Below are 24,250 nucleotides of genomic sequence, written 5' to 3' on the forward strand. Positions count from 1 at the left end.
CACTTTATGAAATAGCTGCCATAAAATAGCATTGACAATGTCTCTATTTCAGACCTACATAGGAACTAGGACACTAAAGCAATCTAGTTTCTGGGGAAAAATAATAATGAGGTTATGCAGACTTATCAGCAGGACATTTCCTTGTCTATATTTAACTTAATAGGGAATGCAGAAACTATGTATAAAAAAAAAAATAAATCAGTGTAACTAATAAAAGCCATTTTGCATTTTTGTAGCAAATACAGAACTGGTATCTCAGGCATGTAAAAGTGCCTGGCAAATAACTGGCTGCCCCAACCCAAAGCACCACAGTGGCTATGGGAAGCCTTCAACAGCCCAGGTAGGATCAAAGGACAGCCAGAACATCACTAGAATTGGACTAGAAGCAATTTCTCTTCTTTCCATCTCTGGTGTTAGAACAGCCAAACTACACCAGTTCCCAGACTCCCAGTTTGAACTAGGGCTTATAGAGTTAACCAAGACAAAAGGAAAATAAGTACATTGCACAGATTCTGCCCAAGGGTAGGAAGCAATCCTGAAGCATATTCATGTGTTGACCAGCTTAGCAAGACAGATGCTTCCTATACCATTTTCATTCATATGGAACAAAGTTAGCTACGTATAGGAAGCATTCAAGACTCTTCATCAAGATGTACCTTAATACACTGTGTGTTACATAGCTATGCAAATCAGATATTAACACAGTACAAGGAATATGAATTCTGACATCAACTTTTAAGATGAAAGGGCAAAACTGAGGAATGAGCGAGGTTTCAGAAGGCAGCAGTTTAAAAATTTATTAAATAATTCTTCAGCTGTGAGACAGCTGATGAGGTCCTCTTGTTTGTTAAATAGCAGAGGGAATAACAGCAGCAATGGTGTACCACCAACCTGCATGACTCAAGATTTCTATCTCTGGAAGAGCCTCAGAGGACAGTCAAGTCCTCCCTGAAGAACACCAAGTTGAGTAAGTATTTTGCTCAGAGGAAAGGTGTGGAAAGGAGCAGACCATAGCATTACCAGTCCCACAGTGACAGCTGTACTACAGACAAGGAAAAGAGTTTTCCTGCAACTAGACATTCCTCAATCGGTTCCAGGAAATCTTCAAATTATTCCACAGCAAATAAATCATATTCACTTAATTCACTTTTTTTTTTTTAAAAAGAATTGTTTAGACTTTTTCATGTTCCAGCAACAGCTGATCTGTTATACCCAGTATTCGCCCCATCTGTTCCTTTTTATGCTCAGAATCTTTGTGTACCCAGTGAGTAACCTGTTCATTTTGATAAAACTCCATCTTCTTGTTGGCTAATCTGAAAGATACAGAAGAGTTATTTTAATCTCTTACCCATATCACAGACCCCCATCCTGGCATCTTGTTCCAAAGAGCTCCTACTATTTACCCAATTCACTTAGTCTCTCCCTTTCAAAATGAGCTCCTTTCTGGGTGTTCCCACCATCTTATTTGACATTTGACCACATCCACAAGGCTGACATTTGCTATGTATGCAGAAATTGTGCTCTGCAAACCAATTTAGAGAGTCACAGACTCACAACATCCTAGAGATCCCAAAGAAGTTAGACTAGCACTTCCTTGCAGAAGTTTTACTTTAAGTGACCTAGTGGAATAACTTTCAAGAAACATCATCTCATCCAGCCACCCTCTGAAAGTAGAAGCAGTACAAACAACTCTTACTTGCATAAGCCACTGCCTCTAGCTTCCCATCTAGGGAAGAGTGGAATTTATTTCCTGAACTTCGTATTTCCATTTTGTAGCTTCCTTAACTGCACTGCTGTGTACATGCCTCTGGGCATGCACAGGCTTTGAATTTAAAGTTATGATCCGTCTGACCCAGTTTTTGTGCATCTTGTCTGAAGATGGAGAAAGGGGAGAACAGGCAAGTGGGGGCAGGGGATGCTGCCCACAAAAAAAAAAAAAAAAAAAAAAAGAGATACTTGAAAACCTGTAAACTGTTTAAAGAGAATCATACTTGGCACAAGACATTGACTTACTTCCCTCAGATTTTTGGCAGAGGGAATAGATGATTTTTCCCAGAGAAGCACATACACAACAGGTACCAGCCTCTGCCAGTTATACAAGACAGAGTGCTTGCTCCTGCCAGCCCCGCAGTGACACAGCACTTCCACCAGCTCCAGAGAGTCCTGCAAGGCTGCTGGTCTCCTACAGTGGATACACATCTCTATCCTGTACCAAGTGAGCTGTACTCAGCCTCTGTTCTTTCACTTAACACCAGTTTTGATAGTTAGTGGCTGTATTCCTACTAGTATTAACTACATCTTCTCCTCTACCAAAATAAAGTTCGAGCAACCTTTATGCCAAAGGGGTAAGAGAAATCTATTCACAAAAGTAGCACATCTAAGAGGAATAAGAAACGAAGCAACATTTCCTCACTTTTGTTTGTTTGTTTAAAGGAGACACTCTGATACACAGATTTATGAGAAGCATATATATTATTTCATCAGATCCACTTGCTCCTTTAAAATTAGCTCCTAACTACATACAGAACAAAATCCCCAACTGGAAGAAACAGGGACAGCTCAGTCATAATTCCCATTTCTCTTGTCATAAGTCAGCTTGCTTTTCTTAGATGAGGCTCCCACGAGCACTTAGCAGTGGCTGTTGAGGCATAAGAAAACAGGACAGCAGGGAGCAGATATATGCTAAGTCATCTTCCTTCACAGTATCCTGAAGGGAGTCCTCCATGAAAAGGATGTCTGCATCCATCGTTTAAAAAGAAAGGACACCTCAATGAATCAAGCTGATGATGTTTCTTACATTCCATGGCTGGGCACAACAAATCTATGACCTAATTTAATTTTTTATGATTTTTTTTTTTTTTTTTTTTTTTGGCACAGTCTGAACCAGTGGGGGTTTTTTAGTTGGGGTTTTTTTTTGGGGGGGGGGGGGGGGGGGAAGGGGGGGAGGTTTAGAAGTTAAACACAGTAAGATCTCTGCTTTGTTTTTGTTCTGAGTCACAGGAAATCACTCATTACCAGAAGCATCTTCTCAGATGTAGTGACATGCAGGTCAAGTGATCTTTATTAAAGTCTCTCCAACAACGGTTACAAATTCATGTTCAACTCACTTGCTAGAAAAACCAATGCAACAGCCTCAAAATGAGTGTCCTGAATTACAGGCTTATATTCAGCAATTAGTTCCCCAAAAATGCAGTGATGTACAGCTACCATCTCACTAGCAGAGAGAAGGCTGTCCAGTCCAGATACTCAAGACCTGCTAGACAAGCATAAGTACCTGATACTGCATACATCATCATACCACTAGTTAAGTAGAAGGCTATAGATATTTACATAGCAAAAATCAAACAATGATTTTAAACTTTCAGTAGTTGTTTAAACCAGAGCACAGTCAGCAGCTTTCTCAACTTCTGTGAGCTAAAGCAAACTGTAGAGAGCAGTTTCCAGCTCCAGTTTGCCACACCACTCATGCTGCCAACCTCTGTGTCACACTAAGGGTCTGCTTACATAAGGCATCACATAAAATATCTTATTACTAATTTCAAATGCATGTTTGGGCTTCCAGCAACATCAGGATTTCAGTAAGAGTCATGTCATACAAAACCACATTCTCCTTCAGACAATACATAAATACAGCAAAAGAGTTTCCAACTATTATTTATACAGCTTAAGTAATTACCTCCCTCCTTTATGAAGGGCAAAAGGAGTGTCAAGTATAGAGAAGGTAGATTTGGGGCATTGGTGGTTTTACACCTGGATTGCTACAACAGACAAAGCACTTGTAAAGTTGTTTCCCTTCTCAGAACGAGTTCTCCAACAGCTTTCTGGCTAATTTTAAGTATATAGAATACATTAAATAAGTCCCAGAACCTCCAAGCTCCTACAGATAAGTTAAAAAGTGCACAACTGAAGTGAAGGCAAAGAAGTTCCTATTATTGCCTCCACAGAGAAACACAAGGACAACGTATTTATTTCCACTCAGGACTACCAAGCCGCAGTACATGCTATCCATCATGCAGGCAGGGTGGTGACAGACACAAGGGTACTGCAAAGGATTTGGGATATGGCAAGGTGTCCCTAAGAAGTCTGGGCTTTTATACAGAAGTCAGTGCCACTGAACCACATAACTGATAACCATAAAATAGCTCCAAAGGCTTGATGCAAATCTCGGTTCACGTCCACAATCAGTTTATGGCCACACGCAAGATAATAAACATGATGTTTTAACTTCTCACTTTAGATGGGTTTAACGAAGTTGTGATTCAGCTTGTCAACAGAATTTCAAAGCCAAGGCACAGCTTCAGCCACTATTGCTTCCTCATAACACAGTTTGCTCAGAGTCATTTCCTCTTCCATGTCTGATATCTCACTGCTTCCACTTACCAGGTCACTAATCACCTTTCCCTCAGCTTTTGATTCAGGCTGCTATTCTCACTTGAGTTTTTTTTCCTATAGCAAAAAGCCTACAACATGAAACAGGTTAAACGAGCTCCAAGTGACACTACACACGCACTGAAATGATCCTGGAGATTCTCAAGCTGTCTGTAGCCTGTTCAGTCGTGAGTAACTGAACTTGCGCATTAGGCACGCAAGGAGCCAAGACTGATCCAAGCAGAAAATGAAATGAGTGCTCCAAGCACTGCTGGTCTTTCACTTGGGAGAGGACAGTTGGAGTAAACACATGAGCAGGCATGAATATGAGCAAAAAGATTAGATTCAGGTAAAGTCTTGGGTGGAACACACATATATACATACTTTGGATGAGGAAAAAAGCCTAAGTCAAAAAGGGAAACAAGCCCAAGAAAGTGGAAGGGGACAGGCAAAAGAGGAAAATGAACGCAAGAGCCACAAGATGACTAAGCAGAAGCTTGACCATGGTAGACATGTTAGAACTGTATTGCGAACTGGGAAGTTGACTAAGATGTGAAAACTGCACATTGATCTACATACAGACATGAGGAAAACCAGCAGTTATATTCCAGGTGGGTTCGTGAATTTTTCCAGGCAGCAGCCACAAAGACAAGCTGAGAAGCAGTTATGGTCTCAGGTGGGACCAATACTATGGAATTGAGAAAATTTGAAGCAATTGAAGACACTCTGCAGAAGATGCTCAGGATGGCTGCAGGCAGGGGGGCTGCAAGCACTGCAGGTGGTGAGCACAGCCTGCATGCCAACTGTGCTTCGTTAATGCTATTAGTCATTCACTTTCATGGGCATGTTAATATTTTGAATAAACAAAGAGCAACTGTCAGAGCAGAACGGAAACCGCCACAGTGAGGCCAATAGACTACGACAGGGAAAGTCATTTGAACAAAATGAGCTCTAGCTGACAAAGGCCATTTTTTTTAATGCCATACCTTCAACTTTTATGAACTGCAACTTCAGAATTTCAAAGCTGATGGCTTAAAAAAGTGCAGTTATTTCAATTTCATGATGCCCTGTAAGAGTCTACATAATTCTGGTTTTTATTTAGTATTTCCAAAGAGTATCCATCAATTTGTAGGCTTTCATGACTTAGGGTACGAGCCATTTCTCCACTGTTTGAAGTAAAGCATTATTTGTGCTGTTAATTGGTACTGCAAATATACCCAACTTCTACAACTAGATTCCATACGAATCTTTAATGAACATTTCTGCTCCATAAGCTTGAAACATTTTCATCAACTAGACTTAAGAGCAATAATAAAGCCAGTGAAGCATGCTTTCACCATATTCAATTATTCAGATGGCATGTGAATTAGCAAAGTAAGGCAGCAGACAGTTCCCAGTTTGTGCCTCTTCAGTAATGTTAAAAAGATTCTCTCAGTTTTCTGGACATTTGAGATAATGTCTGGAAGGCAGGAAGAAAATAGAAGTTCATAGCTTGGAGAGACTACACTTCATCAAATGATAGAGTCTACAAAAGATATCCAGGCAGAAATCCTGAACTAGCTAGAGGAAAGCCGTAAAATAACCTCTCTCCACATGTGCATCTCCTACTTGCTGTCAACGTAAAAGCCATAATTAAAGTCAGCCTGAAAGCTGACAGTCCAGCATTTTTCAGGTTTACTAAAGCTACATTTCAGTTTATAGCTGCTCTTTTCAGATGTAGACCTTCACTTATGTTAAAATTTTCTGTACTTGATTTAACAAAAAAGAAACCATTTGTCATTGAAGTAAAGGGACTTCAAAAGAAGCTGCAGGGACCAGGAGAAGACCATCCAGGGGAGGTAACAGCAACAAGGACAATTCACATCTACTTGGGTTCTCAAGTATAGACAAATTGTGACTTGAGGAAAACCAGCTTGATTTGACTTTCTGAAGAGGATGGTGCCCAGCCTAACAAATACAATGATCAGACATCAGCTTTGCATCTCCGTTATGGCAGTTACATCTCCAACACCAGACAGATCTGCAGAGTGCATCTGAGAGAAGTTACACAATCCACACACCAGGTAATGAAAAGCTCCCAAATGCAAATAAAATTTTCATTGGAGCTAGCTAGAAGAAAGACTACTGTAATAGCTACTAAACACTGAAAGACTTTATGAAAGGACTATATACATTTACAGCTGTAACAAGCACAATGGGATTCCATGGCTGCTCCACCCTCTCCAGGGCAGAAGCCTTGTGATCCAGGATGATGTTTTTCAAGAAACTTTAGCCTTATGCCAGCAAGGACAGATGAATGCAGTCAACCTTTCCACCTTTGCACCTGCATCTACAATAGACTCTTCAAAGCAGAATTCAATGCTCTGTACTGCTCATTTAAAATACAAGCTTTGCACCAGCCAAAAGAACAAGCTTTTATGGTGATCTTGGTCTGTGAAGAAGTTGATCACAAATTGATCACTGTAGCCACATCTGTTATTAGTGGAAGGAGGGAAAGAAGTAAATAAATATTAGTACTTCAAGATTTCAAGGAATCTCTGTATTCTAGTGGCAGGTAACATGCCTATTATATGCCCCTTATTATCATTATTTTCAATTAAGTAAAAGCAGTTTAAAAATAAGTGCTACATTCAGCACTTATGCAAAATAAAAATAATTAGCTGGAGCTACATCTCCATCAAAGACCAAGGCAGAAGGAATACCCAAATGAAAAAGCACCAGTAAAAAGTCTTGTTTGCACGTGTCTAAATATATATACACACACACGTACAGGTGCCTGTATATACGACATTCTTTAATGACAGAATAGGGAGACTTAGGAGGCATCAATAAGAACATGACATAACTGACTTTAGCTGCCTTCATCTTTGATTTTAATAAAGAGATCATTTCTCAGTTGGCAAATACCTGACTATCGGGAATCTCCTGGGTCACCTCCTATGACAGTGTTGTGAGAATAAAAAAGTCAGAAATCAATCAATCATCTTCCATATAACCAACACTGTTGGTACAATTACTTTGGACTAAGTTCAAGAGCAGCAGGCTGCTCAGAGAGGTTGTGGATTCTCCATTCTTGGAGATGTTCAAACCCAACAGTACACAGTTCTGGGCAACCTGCTCCAGGTGACCCTGCTTTAAGCAGAGGGGGGGTTGGACTAGATTTTCTCCAGAGGTCCCTGCCAACCTCAGCTACTCCATGATTCTGACATTCTTTGAAGACCACTGTTTGTATTTTTGAAACCAATGATCAAAAGCCTATGAACAGAACAAGACATGTCCTAAAGCACTTCCATTTTGCATCTTGAAGGCAAGCCTTACAACCAAACCAAAACCACCCTCCCAACCTCCCTGGCCACACATACAGTTTTGGAAAGGATCCATTTCTGTCCCAGACTCTGAGAGGATAAAGTAGTGTGGAGAGCACGCAGTAGTGCAGTCCTGCAGTAGATATGGAATTTCATTCATGCAGTGGCTTTTGCCAAGAATGGAAATGAGACAAAGCTATGTAAAAAAATTGAGGAATAATTCCAGAATTTGCACCTTGATACACAATAGCTAATCTTGTTCATTCAAATTTTCAGGTAACTCTCTTGCTCTTAATTTAAGAACTAAAATTACTTAGGGTCCTATGAAGCTAGCTCTAGGAATCCTAACCAGTCCTGCAATGGAAAGGCAGCCACTGATCCTGCTTACTAATACACAAAGGTCTTCCTCCTGCTGCTTCAAAAGACCCACAAGTTATTACTTGTCCGCAATTGCTTCAGTTTGTCTACAGTGCGAGGCCAGAAGTCAGTACAGTAGGAAAAGCTTGACTTGCAGAACTATAAAGACAATCAGAATTAATCTGGAAGGTCAGCTCCAAAAGCAAGAATTTCATGTATATATACACACAAGAAAGATGTTAGTTTCTCACTACTCCTCACCTTCTTCTTCCTGCATGGAAAGGTATATGAGAACACAGCTTTAAGATAAAAGCAAATATTATCTAAAAAAGCTTCCACATGTTGTCACTACTTGTAAGATTATTTGGGCTTCTGTTAGCATACTGCCACCAGAGCTGTCATGACCAACTGATGGGGCTGAAACAACAGCAGTCACATGGCTAAGAGCTGCTGATCCTAGTCGAGAGCTCCCTACCCTGAGCACCAGACTTCCAATCCCCCACAGCAACCTGTGGCCACAGGCCAGGATGCAGCAAGTAAACTTCTGCCTCACAAAACAGAAGGAGGGAGAGAGCCACATGAAGTCAAGAGGCTTTTTCTTAGTTGATTTTGTTTGTTTTTTAAATCTTGGGTTGATATTTTTCTCCCTATAGTTATTTCCTAGTAAAGGATTAGTATGTTGGGGGCGGGGGGGGGAAGAATGGAAATGCATAACAGCTCTCCATCAGTTGGGAGTGGCTGACCTGTTACTATTCACATATGGCATGCATATTGCCATACTGCACCTTCCCATAAGCACCACAACAGGCAGACAGCATATCAACAGCAGCTACAGACACATAATACTTCATAACTCTCAGAGCACTCTGGATAAATATATTTTATTAATTTTATTATCTAACTCTAGTTTGTACTACTAGACTTCTTCCCTTAAGGATAAAATCCCCTCCTTTCCTTGGCGACATAAGATCATCTACACTAACTTGTAACACTGATTCTTATGAAAGTAAGGAAAGATGGCTGCATCGCATTTAATTTATGCATTCCTGTATTCCCCTTTTGAGAACTTGTTCCCAAAGTACTGCTTTAGGGAAGACATGAGAGAGGCCCAGTTAGTGCTCTGAAGGTGTTCAGAGTTGCTGATGAACCTGAAAAGGCTGGACATACCTGTTGCTCTTCCAGCTCCCTAAGATACATCACGGGACTCGAGGATGATCACGTTCAGAAGCATTACTTCTCTGCAACACAGCATTTACCTGGCACAGACTGACCCTTGCTTCTTCCAAAGGTCTCAGTATGAAGCCCAGTGTGCATGGACAGTTGTACTGTGCAGTGAGACTGGTTGCTGACTCAGATTTCAGAGTCTCAATTGCCATTTTCCATCAGTTACATTCCCTTCTGGCCTTTATTCAGGTTCTTCTCTGTTCTGGGTGAGGAGATACTTTTTGCAGAACTTGTTGTCTTTTCTGTGCAGGTAAGTAAGCAATGGCTCCAGAAGGAGATGGCATGAGAACTCTAGGCATGAAGCCTACAATGCTCTATCAGTATGCTTAACAGCCGAGCCACGCCAAGCCAACTTCATCTGCTATCTGGCTTTGAAGACCTTAATTCTGGTCACAGAACTTGTACAGACAGAAGACTCCAGACACCCAAGAGAGTAGCTTTACCACATCCCTGGAAATTAGACTTAAATTGCTTTGAATTTGTCTAAAAGCTGAAGTGAATTTTGCAATTTTCCCATGGTATGTATCACTGGAGAGGTAGCACAGCTCCCTTTGACAGCGAGGGCCCTAAGCCACCCAATAAACCACTTCAATCGACAGAAGGTTTAGCACAGAGCTGGCCAATGCTACTAAAACCGACAGAGTGAATAGTCATGAACTGAATGTAAAATTGTTCACACTTCCCTTCTATCAAAATCACAGGTGAACCCTAGAGAAGGACAATAAATGGAAGGAAGCCCACCTGAACCAGTCCTGAGTGTTTGGAGAAGCTTACTTGGAACCAAAGAAAAGTCTTTGAGCAAGTAAGGATGGTGGGAAGGGGGAAGGCTCATGGAGGAAGACGACCTTACATCAGTCTCACCACATCTGGACAAAAAGCAGAGCCAGGAGGCTTTAGAAACATCAGGCTGAGAAAAAGAGTGATACAACTGCAAAGAATCACCCCAGCAGACCACTTCCAATCCTGATTTCACTTCACTTGCACTCATTCCCAAAAAAATACATGGCATGTATTCATGCCTGCAAAGAGCGTTTTACTATTGTTAATTATACTGAAGCACACTGAGTGAGATAAGAGAACACCAGCCTCCTGAATGATTCCCTCCCTTTGGGCAATTTCACTACTATGAACCACTCAGCAAGATGGGGTAAGACTGTCCAAGTTAGATTGCTACATTATGAGTTGTACCATTTCCAAGCTGATAAAAAGTCACATTAATAAACCTGCCTTAAGTTACAGCAGGATAGATACTCTGCCAGAGCAGCTTCACTGGGAGTACAAGAATAACTTTCCTATAAGCCCCAGCAGGGATTAGGGACTCTAGAAGGTGGGGATTAATGGTCTTGGCTGGCCTTCAAAAAAGCCACATGGAAGATGAGTTCATAGATAATAACTGTGAGGGACTTTCAAGTGTCTAGCTCTACACAGGCCTACAAGCATTGAAATAAGAGACCTAAAAAAGACTGGTATGTCATCTCCAAAAACCATAAATGCTTATCTAAGGAAAATAAAGGAGTCTGCCCACCTTCTGCACAGACTTGTAAGTTTTAGCTCTAAAATTACCTATTCCTCAACTACTTTAAAAAAAAGAAACTCCCCTGAGTCATACTTGTTTGCTGGTTTTCAAGCTGTCTCACAGAATACAGGATTTTCTGTGCTGCACACCAGGAGAGGCAGCACCAAATAAGGAGAGTTTCATTAATCATGGAGGGGGGAAGAGTCTCCTGTTTTCACTTGGCAGAGGACAGAGGGAAAGACAGTCAAAGTGGGGGCAGGGTATGAAAACTCTGGCTGTTAGCAGAGCACTTTCTTTCTATGTTGCATATTGACTGCTAAGCCACAAACTAAACAGGCAAGGCAAGCAGCTGTTCTGTCAGCTGCTTTCCTTTAATAGCACACGCATCAGAAAGGAAAGCAGTTTCTACCTCCCTAAGAGCAAACCCAGAAAATAATGGCTTTCTGGCTTTTGCTGAAGAGTCCCTTCTCTTGGGAGGAAGAGAAGGATGGCACATTTCTAACATAGTAGGATCAGTCAATAATTCTCATTTTTATTAGGCATTTTGTACCTCCTCATTCTTCTTCCTGCAAGATCATCTCACTGCCACGGCCTGGAAACGAAGACTAATGAGTACACAAAAAGGGAACAGTTTTACTACAAAAGTTCACCTCAGTCACTTAGTCCTCATGTCAGCTCCTCTAAATTCATCATACTCCACATTTGTCTTGCATACGCTGCTCCCAGAATAATGGGCCTTGCGCTTACATGAGCATTTCGGCTTTCATTTCCAAGACGATTTTTTTTTTTTTTTTAATTGCTTGTGAAGAAAATTTTACAGTATGAACACTAGAACTACAAAGCAGGAGATGAGAAAGAGCTCAAGTCATGCTGTGAGAAAAATGATTTTTCAGAGATCCAGTCCAGCTTAATTATAGTTGTAATACCGCTGTGCAGGCCCTCAATGCCTTTATGAACTCACAACATTTTGCCTTATGTATATATATACACACAGCTTGAGAGGGTAGGAGGCAGAGTAAGACCATAGAGGATGGACTCTGAAATGAAGATAATCAAAAAAAGCTCTCATGGAAGAGAGTAAAGCAGCCATTAAATAGCATGTACGGTGTTACATCCATACCGTACCTCATGCATACATCAAGAAATTTACTGTAGTAAGCCTTGAAATTCTGAGTTAAACTTTCTGTAGAACAACAGAAACAATTCAAGCTTGTGGAAACAGGCAGGCAGAAAGAGGCAAGATTTACACTCAGGAACTCTGCTCTCTTTTTTCACTAGGGTTATCAAGAAGGATAACTCAAGTCATAAATGGCACTGGAAAGACCTCAAGTGGAGCTCCTGGAGGCCAGCTTTGTGGCTTCTCCTACTCCGATACACAGTCTGATGCCCACAAGAAAGGCTAGATGCCATCTGCTGCAAGCAAACTGACTCTCTAGAGAAGAGCCCCAAGACCAACACGTTAGCCAGTGTTACTCAAAAAGCAAGATAAAATTTGAGCAAGGAGCATAAAACATCACAGCTTACAGAGAGCAGCAGTTACAACCATGAAAACAGAAGCAGCTCATTTGGCAACCAGGTATGCACAGTCACTGCTTCCAGGAACTCAGTTTACATACAAGCTTTACTCCTTTACCTATACAGAATAATTCTAGTTACATTAGTGACTATATTAGAGTACCTACTTTACTTTTAATATAAATAAGCACCTCTCTTGACAACGTAATTATATAGCATGAGAACCTGTCGATCAGGACACAGAACTGGTAGCTTCAAAATGAGAAAGTTGACTAGTAAACTATCTTCATCAATGGCAACTCATCACCAGCTTGATGTTTCAGAGCCAGATGAGTGGAACAGCAAACCTGTCAATGCTTTTTCAAGTAGATTTGCAAAGAGAAAACAATATTTAAAGCTTTCCACTACTGGAAGGTCAAAAAAACTTTGGAAGAATGAAACAAACAACACTTCTATACTAAGAAATGAGTTTTAGCTGCTGGCAAATTCTGCAAGATCTTAGCTATAGCAAGGAAGTTAGTTTATGGACTCATCAGTTGCCTTGGAGAATCATGCCCTCCCCTCAGGCTTCTGAGAACTGACAGATATGCCCCAAAAGGAACCTGGAAATAGAACAGACACATTTGAACTAGTGGAGAGGTAAGGGTTTGCCATTCGAAAGCCACAACAAAGCGTTATGGAAACAGACATTTAAAAAGAAGCAGCAAATGTTAGTGCCCAGCCAAGGTTTCAGAGCATCAGCCAGAGCAGAACTCTGCGACCACTTAGGAAAACTAGTTTAGAGTGAACATGCCCATTTACCAAGCATTAGCGGCTTTCCATTTGCTTCACATATGTTAGATTTTCAGGCCAGGAACAAAATTCAGTCCCTGTATTTCCATGGAGGCCACTCAGGTGCTCAGAAATTAATGGAGAAATGAAGTCCCTAGACACGTTTAGGGTGGGAGCAGAGTATACCTAGAACATTCAGAGCTGTGGAGCCCACTCCTTACTCTGTTAAAACAGCTTTGGGATATCCAAGTCTGTCTTTACACAGTGGTGTGTTACTAGGACATGCTTAGGAAGGGCCTGGCTCTTTGCACCACTTTTGCAATTCAATGCATGGATTTTGTTCATCCTGGGGCAACTCCACAATAGATATAATGAAGATTAACCATATTCTATGTTACTAGGAATTACTTCTAAGTAGGGGTATTTGTGCTTACACGCAAGCAAGAAAGACAAAAATCAGAAGTCCTTTTAAAACAAGGTAGAAGCATATAGCTTTAAAAATGCTGAACACACTTGGGCACCTCTGCAAGCAGAACTGAAGTCTTTGGCTACAATAGCTCATGAAAGGGTTTGCTAGAAGCCTGGGAGTAAATATTGCCTGTCTGTGATCCAAGTGAAAGAGGTGCTCCTATTTGGTAATGTAACAACTTCAAACCAAAGAAAAGTAGAACAATAATTTAGCTTCATAATCGTATGTGAAGCAGGGAAAGGTCCAGTGAGTCACCACAAAAGTCCCAGAGGGGAGAACACACGCTTTTCTGAGGGACCACAGAATACAAGGCACATTCACGTGCTCCATTACCAGTGTTAATACACCACAGGCCAGCAGAACAGAGACTTTCTCCCTCAGCAAGGGAATTAGTTGCAAGATAACTTTATCTCAGCATCCATTACTGCTTGTGCCAGAACATAAGCCACATGCAGGCCCACTTGAGGCAACATTAGCAGACACCTACACCAGTTCCAGTACCTCCCATGCTCCCAAGGCGGGGCGGGGGGGGGAAGATACAGGTGCAGAGAAGTGCTCAGAAATTTGCTCAATAATACATTAATAGGTATTTAAGCTGTAGGCCAAGGCCCAATATGTTCACATCTCCTTCATAAGGGTATTTATCAGATGCTTGAATTATAAAAACAGTACATTCTGAAAGCACCATGTCATCCCGGACTGACAAACTCAACAGCAAGGAAAGCTAAAGGTTAAATGCCAGACCCTTCTGCTCCCCCTCTGGACTTGTAGCTTATCCCTTTTAGCCAGAGAGGGATGCCTGCCTAGCCCTTAAGCTGCTGCTGTTATTCCTTACCAGCACGCCATTTTAATTCTCTCAAAGCAGGGAAACACTCCTGCTCTCACATGATGCTTATTCTTAGAGAGGATCCCAGGGATTTTTATTTAGCTAAGTTCAGTCATGCAGTTGGCCAAGTGCCATAAGAGCATCATAGAACTCCTTGGTTCTGAAAAGGGAGCAGCATTAGTGCAGTATAGACATATTAACAGCATTAAAAGTGGCAGGTTATGCAAGAAGGACCTGGGTAATTGAAGATAAATAACTCTCCCCAGAAAGTTGTTACTGCCACACAAAGTTCATGACAGACTTCACAAAAAAAGCACGACAGCCATAGTCTGAGGTCAATTTAACTGCTTACACCCATCAGACAGCTGAACCTAATTCCTCCCAAGCTAGTCAAAAGAACAAATTCTACGATTTGAGCCTTTCCATTATCTTGAGCTAGTTTTAATGACAAAACTCCTGCCTAAGAAAGTGACCAACATTAGCTACTAGTGACCCAACTAGATCAAGTAGAACCACATTTAGGAAACAACTCTTAAAAATAACTACAAACTTAAGCCTGGGAGAAATACACTCCTATCAGTGAAGGCACTGCTCCAATTTTTTAGTTTTTCTTCTAAGAAAGGTGCTCAAATGTTACAAGCAGATGAATGCAGACTTAATTCAACTAGAATGGTGCCTGTGTGGCTTATCTGGTCAAAGGTTTAGGTAAAGTGGAGAAAAACAAGATGTCCTGTTAGCCAATGCTTGCATCAGGCTGGAGCATAGGAAAGGAGCAAGAGGCCTTATGTTACTTCTCAGTCTCAAGGAACATATGTGAGAATAATCGTTTCTCTTTGCTCATACCCTTTGGTTTTTGAAATCTGATGGGGTGGCAACGGGGGAAGAATACTCATTTCTGAAATGAATTAATGCAGAAGAATAGTTTCCACCTTCCATAATGTATGCAGGAAGCCAGCAGAGGAGGAAGGGAGTAGCTACTGCATTTCAACCACTATTGTATTTACATTTCCGTACTCTTGATAACAAATACATTCAATGATGCCTGAAAAACAAGGCATTGGTTAGAAAACAAAAGCTGAGCTTTCATGAAAGAAAGAGCAATAGAAGAAATTTCAGGTCTCACCGCAGTGTTATCAGGTACAGTCTATTAGTTTCTTTAGAGAATTATTCACTTCCTTATTGCAGGTATGGCTGCAATATCCAGTATCACAGTATTGTGCCCTTTGACACAGGCAATTTCCCTTCCAAAAAGGGAAGGATAAGGGACCAAATAAATAATTGTTCAGTGTAGTACTGAAAAAAACCCACCTTTTTTTTTTTTTTTCTATTTTAAGTAAAATAAAGGGTTCTGCCTACATGACTTTAGAGAAGTAAAACCACATGTGGTAAATTGACATGGTAGCATTGTCTTCTTCCCAATGGTTCTCTTATTTCCAGGGTAAAATCTTCTCAGTTCTGTTCTCAGCTTTCTCAACCTAGAAGGTCAGTACATACTTCCTCAAACCCCTTTTAAAAGGGTGGGTGATAATGCACCAGCCCCTCCTCCAGCAAGCTACAAAATCCACAGAGGCGAAGTTCTTTCTTACCTGCTTGCCTTATCTGAGCAGAATTCTCTGTAGGCAGAGCTCTGCTGCAGGAGGGGAGCAGGGAGTCACACAGCAAGTAGCAGCTACTTGCTCCTACCACAATTATGTCAGCAGCAGCTCCAATCTAGTTCACTTTTCATCAATAAAATTGATCCTAAAGATGTGGTTTTGTGCATGTTTCTTTGCAGTTAGAGCAGTTATACAAAAAAATGTAAATTAATCCAGCAAGTAATGTTTTTACAAGTACTTTCTACCCACCTATACATATGTAACCAATACAATAACCAAATGAAGTTCCATGTGCCACAAGTCATAGTCAGTATTCATAGTTTAAGAAAGCAAGTAAGATGACCAAGCATGCAACTGTACTTGGTTGAAAGAGCTCATAACAGAATAAGCAGGAAAAACCTATTTATTTCTGAGTGACAATCAGAGATGAACAGGTTATTGTTTTGTAAAGAACCCAAGATACTCCTCAATCAGGTCATCCAACAAGAACCAACCAGCCGGTGCCAGACTCACACAAACACTTCCTCCTTCCTGCAGGCTCTCCTGGGCTCCTCCAAAGGATGTTGGGGAGGAAGTTGCCTTTATTCATCTAGGCAGTCAATAAGCATGGATTAAATGTTCCCGGATAAATTACTTCAGGAAGCATTTTTAGCTGCTGAATACAGTCTGTGGGAAACACCTGTTTGGTTTCCATGTCCCAAAACCAGGGAACAACAACTGTGGAGAGGTACAACTACATGTATCCCTGGGACTCTAGGAGGCAGCTTACATTGTAACTCTCATTTTTTGTACCACGAAGAAAAGAAAGAAAGGAGGAAAATTATAACATAGCAAACTCACCCCCTTAAACAACTTGGCAGTTAACAACATGACCAAGTAAGTTAAAGTCTGAGATCAATTCCAGACACCCAAGGAGTCTGGCAGACATTAAGACCACATTGGTCAAAGCTAAGTGAAGCAGAAAGGCAGAGGGGAAAGAAGTTCAAGACTGGAACATGCAGGTAGGGCAAGGTAGTGCTCTTACACTCCTATGTCATCTTCTCTGTTCAGCTACACATAGCACTCACTCCCTGCAGAAGGTGACAGTCCACCTCCCATGACCTCTTTAGCTCCATCAAGGCCACAGTGAAAAGCACGCACAGCATTCTGGGCACCTCCCCTCCACCCCCTCCCTCCCTCCCACCCAGAGGGAGATAAGCCATCTTATTTGGCTTTTATTCATTGGCTTTCAGAGAACAACTTAAGATGGTTTGGCAGGCAGCCATAGTACACAGTATAAACTGGTGGTGTGGCTGTCCCTAACTGAGCCTGGTTCCAGTCACATCCTGAATGGATACACAAGAGCATCAGCCCGACTGAAGACAGGACTTTGCACCTATGATGTTATCTCTGCGCCTGCCATTTAAGGAGACTGACTACAGCATTTTAGGAACAATTTTATCCCATACCCATAACAAAGTTTTAGGAGACATGCGAGGCTACTGTCACTTAAGACAGTTTTAGTAAATCACAGTAGATACAGTTAGTGATTTTAAAACAAGCTGTAATTGAACTGCATCCATTTGACTCCTCTGCATTCTTTACAGCCAAGTATCGTTGGATGGTACTGGCAGACTGACATTAACAGCTTAGTCATTTTTCTACAAGTCTGTGCCCTGTGTTTCCATTGGTTTACATTCTAGGCTACCTCAAGGTTAAGGCAGAGGAAGTATTAATTAGTGGAGTAAACATGCTGATACCACTCCCAGGACTTGAAGAAATAGGCAGCATTTCAGAACAATCACTGTCACACTAATCAAACTGCAATGTAGAAGACACCTGGGTCCCTCAGTCCATACAAATAAAAAGAAGAAATTGTAATTCCTTCACTAAAGCATGTTATGTGAGCACCTGCACCAAAAATATCCTCTGACTGCAGACCTGATGACAGACAAACTCCAGTGAAAGGTGCCTTCCACAAAGGAAGGCTAGGACATGAAACTTCAATGGTCTGCTGCTCCAAATTCCTAACAAATCAAATCAGACTTGTTTCTTAGCCTAGTTTGCCCATTTTAATCTCTTGTAGTCCTCTTACTCTGATAAAAAGATTTGAGTGACCAAGTTAAACAAGATGTCTGTCCTTTGCAGCAGGAAAAGCAAGAAAAGAAGGTCCACCTGGCTAGAAGGGACATCCCTTGAGTCATACACCAGCCCTGCTATCTTGCACAGAACCAGAGGAATGTTAGAAACTTTAATAAATACCTAAAAGGAAGAATGGAAAAAGAGTAGTAAATAAAGTGTTTAACAGAAAAGAATGGAAAGGCAAGTGCTTTTCAGATATGTTTATTCTGTAGAAGTTCCAGTCGCAGAACTCTCTGTATAATAACTTTTAAAGACATGCAGACTCTCCTAGAGTCCATTTAACACTCCACTTGTCACAGCCAGGCGTGCCTGCTCTGCCAAGCTTTCCTACTGAAGTTCTGTCAGAGATTATGACATTTCAGAACTCTAGATGGTAGCTGTATTTCCCAGAACAGATGAAGTTTTAGTGCGTACAGAGCTGTATCAAACCTTTGCTTTTAATTAAAGCATTAGTGTTGTGTCATTACAAAAGTAGTTCATACCTCAAAAGCAGGTGCTCCTTTTAGCAGGTCCTTCAGTCCTCAGAAACTGCTTATCTGCAAAATACAATGCATGCACAATTAAGAGGAAGCCATATAATTACAGAGTACTTGGAATATAAGCTAATTAGGGATGGCTAGGAGATGATTTGTGTTACTCAAAATTAACTAAAAATTGAGAAGTTTTGCTGCAGTCCCACTACAGTCATCCAGGCAGCTTTCTTTAATGTTTGCTCCTCAATAGGAATACTATCTAGCTATTACTATTTCACCTCAACACTTGCTCAAGCTATTAAGGATATACCATGAAAATTGAGAACAACTTTTCCCTCGTTATACATCTTAATAGGTTTTTACAAACACGCCATTAAAGCTGAAGTAATCCAGGATGATTAGGACATCCCTCCACTAAGCAGTATTTCAGGTACTCATATAATGGCTTAAAAGCTCTCAAAGTCACTGTTAGGCATACACCTGCATAGCCACCTGCAACAGCCAGGTTTGATTCACAAGTTTTTATCAGACTGGGGATGAACAAAACTAGAGAGGCACCAAAATAACTGTGGCCCGATTTATCAGTTATTATTACACAGAGCCACCATGCAAGGCACTCTAAAGGCTTTCATACAGCAGAACTGTCACATTTTAGTCCAAGACAAGCAAGAAAGCAAAGATGAAGCTTTTTTCATTTAATAAAGCCTATATACCACTCCATGCCATTTTCTGTACTTCCAAACTTCAGAGTGGAATCTCTCCCACTGTTATTAATACATTCACAAGTCAAAACCTACAGGTATTGCTAGACATGTTACTCAACTAGAAAAGCATATGCTGTATTCTTTTAAGGATTACATTAATGATACTTGAATCAATATTTTAAGGGGATCCAGATTTAAAAAAAAAAAAAAAAAAAAAGAAAGAAAGAAATCAGGAGCTGTATTTCAGTGGCACACAGCCAGCTATTTTCTGTATGTTTTCCATGATTTCAGTGAAGCTATACCCAGCAGCTTTACCAGGGAGCCATCTCCTCATCTATTGGGTGTTGTATCCCAAATTTTTCTATACAGTATTTTACACTTTGTTCACCATGTTTCTTTATTGTGAAACAAGCATATCTACAATTAAAAAAAATTCTATCAAAATAATACTCCTTATACTCTCCATGCAGTGCTCCACAGAAAAGAACATAAACTAAGCTGGACAGAGTCAGTTAAGTATTTCAATCCACATGGAGAAACATCCGACTTGTTCCTCACCATAGCAAGTAATCAAGCCAGTCTCACAACAAAATATCATCTCAGTACCTGCTTATTAATGCAAAGTCATATAGAAACACTAACACTTGTTCCTCTCCCTACAGATGCACATTTCATGTTACATGGAAGTAAAATGCCAGGGCTTTCAGTTAAATGAGAAAACAGCCCAGTGAGAAGAGTATCATTTCAGCTTTAATAAGTGGTAAAGCACTGAGGAGTGAGGAAAAACCTTCTGAAAAGAGTCCTGTTCCCTTCAGAAGGGGTGGAAAGGAGAGTTAGAAGTTAATTATGGAATGGAAAAACATCTTGTGTGGTAACACTAAGGCTCCCCTTTCCAACAGAAGGAAACTCTACTAATACACATAATAAACGCACATTTTCTTTTTCCACATCATTATTTGCAGTTTAGCTACCCTGTGATAAACTGGGGCATCAGGGTTCTTCCCAGCTACTTCCAACTGATGAACACCCAGATCACATCCAAAGGCATCAAGCCCTAAACACAGCCTGATGGTCTGCTCTATTAAAGTTCATCCCACATCTGTTGCTGTGATCCACCAGGTTATTACACTCTCACACATGATATTCCAATCTCTTTGCATTGAAAACACCAAACTTCACCTTATTTGTTAAGAAAAAAAGGAAGAAAAAACCCACAACCCTTTCTTTTGTGGCAGAATATTAAAGAAAATTAAAAGTATTAGCTCCTTTTTTAGTGCTGGGCATTGCTACTCCATTGGGTAGTGCTATATCAACCATGGTTCTGGTAACAGTAAAGTAAAATCTACCACAGTTTCTTGGTCTGGGCAAAAACACTTCTTCCTTTGGTAAACCTGCATCTCTAGGTGCTCTTTAAATAAACTCTGAAGGAAAGAATTACTATACTACCAAGGTGGTCTTAAACTACCCATAGTGGTAAAGATTGCTTTTTTCCTTAAGTATGGGGTGTTCTTGACTGACAAGCAGAAATGCTACATAATCTGCCTTTCTTATCCCAAATTTACAGAGTTGCTAAAATTGCAGGTGTGACTGCAAAGATTATTTTTTTTTTTATGTGCTAGGTCTTACAGTAGTCTAAGATAGACTTCACCTTGTCCCCTCACATAATAAATTGAGGAAGACTCTGACCACTTATAGAAATATTGGTGAACAGCAGGAAAAAAGTCATCTATCACCTGGCCTGCAAATACCGACTCACGTGTTCCATTATTAGCCGTTAATTGTTTTCCAGTTTGGAGAAATATTTCTGAGAACTATTTTAATGTTAAGAGAGATACCTGTCTATACATTGCAACCCTGATTCCAAGTTTGCAACTTTATTTCTCCCCAACACAATTTTTATACAAGTGACACTGAAAAGCAACACAACAGAGGAAAAGCACTCTATTACTTCATTTACAACCCACACCACACCCACTCTTCATTTTTATCTTGCCTACACTATCAGAAAACAGGTAATGCCTGGTATGCATACCATCCCATCATGATTGCTATCCCCATAATATCCAGTTTCACGTCCTGCACCAGTAGTTCTTGTTCCTCAGCTCTTCTGGTTCCCAAGCTCCTTGCACTTTTATTACTAAACGTTTCAACGGCTTCTCTAACTTCATCCAGTTTCCTACACCGATTTCCGCCCCCTGCAACTGAATTGCCTGCATCCCATTAATACACTACTTTCTGCTTTCTACCCAGTCTCTTTCTTTGTTTCTTTCTCACTTGAGAGTTCACCAAATCCACCCCATCTATAATACAACAGTTATTCTGAGGAGTCCCAAAAACATATACATATTTCAAGGCAAACATTAACAATTCATTTCTGCTTTTTATAATTTTGAAGGTTCTTACTACTTTAAGTAGCAACTACTTGTCTCTACCAGTTTCCAGTGGCAGCCCTTTTGAAGATGGAGTAAACTATCACCTCTCCTTAGTCCATGAGAAAAGCATACAACTTAACTTGGTAAGTCACCCAAAAAGGATGCAAGACAGAAGCAAGGAAGTGATTCCCCTACATCCTCCTCACAAAATTATCATAATTATACAGTCTCTAGTTCCAATAATTTAGTACTTTCTGTATGAACAGTGGTTGTCTCAATCTCCGTTTATGTTGCTGTACTGCCAAAGAGAGAGAGTCAAGCAAACCTCCAGTTACATTCAGGATTAATCACTCTTACCCCAGCTAAATGGAATGCACTTCAGTGCAATTAAGTTTATAACAGAAAGAATGTGCCATTCGTCATATCAGATGCCCTTACAGGCTCCCTCAATTTCTCTAAACAAGCAACACTTTCTGTTTTCTCATCCCCAAATTTGTAAGACTGTTTCCCATATCCTGGGAGAGAAAGCCACTCAATCTTTTAGTTTCCTGCTGTGTCTCACCCTTCATACTTTGTTTCCAAATCTCTAGATAAACAGCTTCCTTTAAATAGCTCCCCCTCTTAAACATGCATGGTACATGAAGATCACTTGATATGAAAAGCTAAGAGGGGCAATACACATTGCAGCTACAGCATTCCACATGCAAAGGAGTATCACATTGTCGAATACCATGGGTTCGAACATGAAGTCTTGTAAACCCTGAGCTATATATACACGGTGGCCACAAAACCCAGAGATTAAGGCATCTCAGATTTTCATCCCAGTCCTTTCCTAGAGGAATAACACTAGCAGCAAATTAACTACAACAACCTGACACAAGAAAAACTGCCTCTACAGCCACAAGGCCCTATGTTGTCTCCTTGCCTCTACCCGAACTCACCAAGATCCTAAACTAAGAGTTTATTCAAGAATATATGATGGACTTTTTTTTTTTCATGAGTACCATTGCCAAATATTCAATGAATTTTTGTTAAGCATCAAATTCCTGCTCCCACACTTGCATGAGGCATCTCAGATAAAGCTGACAGTATTTGAAAGAGACTGCTTTTACATTAGATTCTAGGCTTTTGAGTAGAGCTTCTCCCAAGAGAGAAGGAAAGTGCTGAAGTTAGACTAGTAACTTAAAGAGTCTTCAAAACACAAGATGTAGTTCCACTGAACTCTAAGAGTGAATAATCTTCTAGGGAAACATTGATAAACAGCAAGTCAGACTTTCCCAGTAGTCACACAACTCTTACTACTTCTAGAAAGAGATCATACTTCCCCATTGCAGGTAGCACATGGAAGAATAAAGGTCTTCAGCTGTGAAGCAAGCAGATACTCTGGCAATATCCACATTTAACCCTCAGTGAAGAGGACAGGCTTTAAAAAATAGTCTTCTGTAGCAATTCATGTTGACAAAGTTAAACAGTGAGGTTCATACAATCAGACAGTAAATAAGCAACTGCACAAGTGTAGCTGTTTTTATAGCACCATGGATTTTCGTATGTCAAGAGCAATTTGAAGAAACAACATGCAATGATTCTAGAAAGTTGGAAGAGTGACTCAAGGATTGCCAAATCACCAGTGTCAAAGGCAAATCAAGGACCTTCCAGAATGATCCTGATAGGCTGGACAGTGCCAGAAATGCTAATTAAGAGGTAAACTCCCACAGCCAGTAGCCTTTAGTTCGTTAGTGTACAACTGAAGAGCATGGGGAGGGTGGGAGCAAGTAGTCAACTACATTACAACACAGTACACATGACAAGAGGCTAAAAACACCCAGAGAAAGCTGAGATTAAATACTTTGACAGAAATGATCTTTGAATCTTTCTACAGATCTTTCAGATGTGTCTAAACAGAAAAAAAAAACCACAAACCTTACAAACATCCAGATCCACAAAAATGAAAAAAAAAAACCCAACAAAAACAAAAAAACCCACCAACAACACTACACCAAAAAAAAAAAAAAAAGGGCAGAAAATGCCCTTGGTGAGAAACAACAAAGCACATTCCTTTTCAGTAGAAGCTCAATAGAAAAACGAAAGTGATTTAAGCAAGACCAAAGTATCTCTTTTCACAGTTGAAGAACTCTGCTGCTAACAGGACTAAATTAGCTAAAATTAGCTATCACAGTTTCGTTCCCAACAGCACCTCTAGCTTCCTGTGTGGATGAGTAGTTCTGGTGAAAGCAGTTCTAATTTGGATTCAGAGCATGCAAATTTAAGGAGAATAGTGATTTCTGACCAGTTCCTTCCATGAACACTGATGCATAAGAAAAAACTGTCTTTCACATTCAATTTTAATCCTCTTCTGAAATATTTATTTTTGGAACAATTCATTGAACAGCAAGTCTTCAGTCTAGCCAAATTACAACTAAAAATAAAGGTATTAAGAATTCAGGAATTCTTCCTACTGTTATATCTAATCAATACAGATCCACTGTGACTCCTGTCATATGCTTTATTTGTCAAAGCACATGCCCACACCCACACTTGGACAGCATTATCCAACAACCTGCCATCTTTTTGAATAGTATAGACCAGAGATAGGCATTTTTAATGATTTATTACCAAGATTCATAAAGTAAGATT

The 24,250-nt window shown here is 40.4% G+C and overlaps 1 protein-coding gene across 17 annotated transcripts in view; it reads right to left on the minus strand.

The window, feature by feature from the left end:
- Positions 1-24,250, minus strand: part of MAP4 (microtubule associated protein 4) — a 165,146-nt gene that overhangs the window by 115,104 nt on the left and 25,792 nt on the right. For all 17 annotated transcript variants that reach the window (XM_041122364.1, XM_041122355.1, XM_041122365.1 and 14 more), the window contains exon 2: positions 18,550-18,603. The gene's annotated coding sequence lies outside the window, so the exon portion shown is untranslated. The remainder of the gene's footprint in view (positions 1-18,549; positions 18,604-24,250) is intronic.

Source organism: Aquila chrysaetos, chromosome 3 (assembly GCF_900496995.4).
Source record: "Aquila chrysaetos chrysaetos chromosome 3, bAquChr1.4, whole genome shotgun sequence".
Lineage (NCBI taxonomy): Eukaryota > Metazoa > Chordata > Aves > Accipitriformes > Accipitridae > Aquila > Aquila chrysaetos.